We start from the raw sequence: 5,000 nt of genomic DNA, 5'->3' as shown, positions 1-5,000 counted from the left end.
CCCGAAACATGACCTGCTGCACCGACGATACCGCCATCTATGAGACGCCACCCCGACTACGACATCGCTAGGTCCCACAGTACCCATTTTCCGACGCCACCCACAAAGCCTGCATCATCTGTCCACCACAGGAACCCGAACGCCAGTGCCTGCGTCGCACGAAGTAGTCAACCGACAATCACTCCACCCGCACCCGCACGTGCCCCACCCCAACCGCCGAAATCGCAACTCCAGCGGATGAACGGCGGACTCTTCCCGCACTCGTACGTTGCAATCCACCCCTATATCTTGCGTTTCACGAAGAGTTATATCCAATATGCCAAATTCCCGCTGTCCCTATACATGCTGTAAGTCTGTGCACACAATATGAACCACACCTCAGCGAGACACTCTATCACACATTACTCTCTGCCTGTAACAGACACAGATACAATATGTAAGCACCAGCATGGACCAACGTCCGGTGCATCCTCTCCGCCACAGTACACCATCCACACTATGATAACCACACCAGGGGGTCCAATTCTAAAATAGAATATCCCACCCGTCCGACATCCACAATTGCTCAGATAAGCCACCAACACCCACACATGTCCTACACAGGGGTGCACCCAACACCACCTCACTGCCTCCTGTTACGGCACAGAAACAATGGCAGGAATGAATCACACAGGTCTGCCGCTCCCTTGCCGCAACCACAGACGCGGCGCGCCTCCAGTCACGAGCGAAAAGCGCATAAGCGCATCCTGACGAGACATAACTGCTGTGACATACTGACGCTGCCTCCGACATTCACTTACAATGATCACTACCAACGAACCTCGGCCCCCCCCCCCCCCAACACACGCTCTTACCACGTTGTGTACTGTAATCCAACCCATTTCGCACCTTAACCTAACCCATTTTGCACCTTAACCTAACCAAATTCGTAACGCAATTTGTACCGCAATGTAACGCAATTTGTACCGCAATGTAACGCAATTTGTGCTTAACCTAACCCACGTTGTGCCTTAACCTAACCCACGTTGTGCCTTAACCTAACCCACGTTGTGCCTTAACCTAACCCACGTTGTGCCTTAACCTAACCCACGTTGTGCCTTAACCTAACCCACGTTGTGCCTTAACCTAACCCACGTTGTGCCTTAACCTAACCCACGTTGTGCCTTAACCTAACCCACGTTGTGCCTTAACCTAACCCAAGTTGTGCCTTAACCTAACCCAAGTTGTGCCTTAACCTAACCCAAGTTGTGCCTTAACCTAACCCAAGTTGTGCCTTAACCTAACCCAAGTTGTGCCTTAACCTAACCCAAGTTGTGCCTTAACCTAACCCAAGTTGTGCCTTAACCTAACCCAAGTTGTGCCTTAACCTAACCCAAGTTGTGCCTTAACCTAACCCAAGTTGTGCCTTAACCTAACCCAAGTTGTGCCTTAACCTAACCCAAGTTGTGCCTTAACCTAACCCAAGTTGTGCCTTAACCTAACCCAAGTTGTGCCTTAACCTAACCCAAGTTGTGCCTTAACCTAACCCAAGTTGTGCCTTAACCTAACCCACGTTGTGCCTTAACCTAACCCAAGTTGTGCCTTAACCTAACCCAAGTTGTGCCTTAACCTAACCCAAGTTGTGCCTTAACCTAACCCAAGTTGTGCCTTAACCTAACCCAAGTTGTGCCTTAACCTAACCCAAGTTGTGCCTTAACCTAACCCAAGTTGTGCCTTAACCTAACCCAAGTTGTGCCTTAACCTAACCCAAGTTGTGCCTTAACCTAACCCAAGTTGTGCCTTAACCTAACCCAAGTTGTGCCTTAACCTAACCCAAGTTGTGCCTTAACCTAACCCAAGTTGTGCCTTAACCTAACCCAAGTTGTGCCTTAACCTAACCCAAGTTGTGCCTTAACCTAACCCAAGTTGTGCCTTAACCTAACCCAAGTTGTGCCTTAACCTAACCCAAGTTGTGCCTTAACCTAACCCACGTTGTGCCTTAACCTAACCCACGTTGTGCCTTAACCTAACCCACGTTGTGCCTTAACCTAACCCACGTTGTGCCTTAACCTAACCCACGTTGTGCCTTAACCTAACCCACGTTGTGCCTTAACCTAACCCACGTTGTGCCTTAACCTAACCCACGTTGTGCCTTAACCTAACCCACGTTGTGCCTTAACCTAACCCACGTTGTGCCTTAACCTAACCCACGTTGTGCCTTAACCTAACCCAAGTTGTGCCTTAACCTAACCCAAGTTGTGCCTTAACCTAACCCAAGTTGTGCCTTAACCTAACCCAAGTTGTGCCTTAACCTAACCCAAGTTGTGCCTTAACCTAACCCAAGTTGTGCCTTAACCTAACCCAAGTTGTGCCTTAACCTAACCCAAGTTGTGCCTTAACCTAACCCAAGTTGTGCCTTAACCTAACCCAAGTTGTGCCTTAACCTAACCCAAGTTGTGCCTTAACCTAACCCAAGTTGTGCCTTAACCTAACCCAAGTTGTGCCTTAACCTAACCCAAGTTGTGCCTTAACCTAACCCAAGTTGTGCCTTAACCTGCTCTGTAATTGGCATATGACACGTTACATTAATCCAGTGTTGTCTAACCACAACCCTCTGAATATAGTTCGCTACTCGCACCGCCCACCCTCTTGTGTATCGTTTCATGTTCAACACTTCGCAAGTGTTGCTTACTTTTTACATGCTCCCGCTGTACACTGTAATGTGGACGACTGCAGGATGTACATCGCCCCCCCCTCCCCCCTGCCTTCGCACGCTGGTCGTTCAGGTGCTTGCGTGTTCAATGCCCTTCGCAGCTGTTCACTGGCATTCGCATGTCGAAGCGCTCAGTCTACGTCGTGGTACGGCCTGTGTCCACTGTCCGCTGATGTCGTAAGCTTAACCCTCACATTGTACTGCACATAGGTCCGTATGTACTGAATGATACGCTGTGGCACATGTGTGACTGTACAACGACTGCGCCCAACAACAGCGAACCATACGGTCCAAATGTTGTGCACTCAGCCACGTGCCGTCTCCCCATAACAGCTACATTGCAGTGTGGTACGCCATAGAGACGTGTGGGAGTAACGGACGCCCTGGATGGCGATCAGCATGAGCCGTCTGTTGATGTAGTGGCGCGTGTATTCAAACGTAGTCGTCTCTTCTCACACAGTGTGATAGCATGGTGCACCGCGTTCCACATCTGCGACATGGTACAGATGCTGGTTGACAGTCGGTCTCGTAATGGACATCGCATACGTAGGGGGCCACCTCCCACGTGTTCTCTAGTCGTGCACATTTTGTTGCGTGTATGTGGGCAGACGTAGTGTGTCGTGACACCTAACAGACAGGTATGCAATAATCGTTGCATTTGCAAACTGGGATGGACGTCTACGTTTGCTGGTGACGTTACGCAAATGAACAACTGGTAAACCCATTGTGGTGCGGTTGTTGTTGCTGGAGGTAAATCAGTAAGGGCAAATCTGTGTGTGAAGCGATACGCGGCGGTGGCTGGGCGGGACCGTCCCCGGCCGGTGAGGGGGGGCCGCCCGGCGTGCTGGCCGCGCGGTGCGTGGGCGCACGCGCTACAGCCGGCTGGTGGGGGCGCCCAGTGGCAGGCGCGCCGGCCGACGGACGCGGCAGGCGGCGCAGCTGCGCGCCGGGGCACCCTGCGCGCGGCGCCGGGCGGCCAAAGTGGGTCCTCGCGGGCCCGGTGCGAAGCGCGGTGGACATCTGCAGTGTGCTGGTCCGACTGAGGACTGTGTGCGTTGAGGATGCGCCGCCGCCCGGCACTCGGCGCCGCGACGCCGTCTGCTGCTCGGTCGCCCCAGCGGTTCTCGCTGGTGGTTTGTATCGCAGTTGTGCAGACGTGTTGGCACGTGCGCTGTGCTGGGAGAGTTCGCTTCGGCACCCACGTGGGGCCTTTGCCCTTCTGTGGCGCTGGCGTTGGAGCTGCCGGTCACCGTAGGTGGCGCGTGTTGTCTCCCGCCGGCAATGCCACGACAGCACGCTCCCGGGCCTCTGTCGGCAGCGGCAAGCTCAGTTGGGAGCACGGGTGGTCGCACCTAAAGCGTCTACTCGCCTAACTCCGGGCGATTGCGCCTCTCTCGAACCCGACCAAGTACTTAGGACGGCGCTGCGCGCCGCCGGGACCTGAGAGGGTTTCGAGGTGTATTGTGCAGGGGAGCTCAGCCTCCTCCTGTTTGCAGAATAATTGAGCGGACGCTTGCGTGTTCGCGCGGGCCCCTGGGACACACTCCCGGGCGGCCGGCTGCTCAGCTCTAGTTGACGCAGCTCCCTGGTTGATCCTGCCAGTAGTCATATGCTTGTCTCAAAGATTAAGCCATGCATGTCTCAGTACAAGCCGCATTAAGGTGAAACCGCGAATGGCTCATTAAATCAGTTATGGTTCCTTAGATCGTACCCACGTTACTTGGATAACTGTGGTAATTCTAGAGCTAATACATGCAAACAGAGTCCCGACCAGAGATGGAAGGGACGCTTTTATTAGATCAAAACCAATCGGTCGGCTCGTCCGGTCCGTTTGCCTTGGTGACTCTGAATAACTTTGGGCTGATCGCACGGTCCTCGTACCGGCGACGCATCTTTCAAATGTCTGCCTTATCAACTGTCGATGGTAGGTTCTGCGCCTACCATGGTTGTAACGGGTAACGGGGAATCAGGGTTCGATTCCGGAGAGGGAGCCTGAGAAACGGCTACCACATCCAAGGAAGGCAGCAGGCGCGCAAATTACCCACTCCCGGCACGGGGAGGTAGTGACGAAAAATAACGATACGGGACTCATCCGAGGCCCCGTAATCGGAATGAGTACACTTTAAATCCTTTAACGAGTATCTATTGGAGGGCAAGTCTGGTGCCAGCAGCCGCGGTAATTCCAGCTCCAATAGCGTATATTAAAGTTGTTGCGGTTAAAAAGCTCGTAGTTGGATTTGTGTCCCACGCTGTTGGTTCACCGCCCGTCGGTGTTTAACTGGCATGTATCGTGGGACGTCCTGCCGGT

The 5,000-nt window shown here is 53.2% G+C and overlaps 1 non-coding gene across 1 annotated transcript in view; it reads left to right on the top strand.

The window, feature by feature from the left end:
- Positions 1 to 4,274: 4,274 nt before the first annotated feature.
- Positions 4,275 to 5,000, top strand: part of LOC126139219 (small subunit ribosomal RNA) — a 1,908-nt gene continuing 1,182 nt past the window's right edge. The window contains exon 1 of the ribosomal RNA XR_007528652.1: positions 4,275 to 5,000. This exon is cut by the window's right edge and continues 1,182 nt beyond it. This is a non-coding gene — a ribosomal RNA (small subunit ribosomal RNA).

The sequence above is a fragment of the Schistocerca cancellata genome, unplaced genomic scaffold (assembly GCF_023864275.1).
Source record: "Schistocerca cancellata isolate TAMUIC-IGC-003103 unplaced genomic scaffold, iqSchCanc2.1 HiC_scaffold_681, whole genome shotgun sequence".
NCBI classification, from domain to species: domain Eukaryota; kingdom Metazoa; phylum Arthropoda; class Insecta; order Orthoptera; family Acrididae; genus Schistocerca; species Schistocerca cancellata.
The sequence above is the reverse complement of the archived record's forward strand: the minus strand, read 5'-3'. Positions and strand labels throughout refer to the sequence as shown.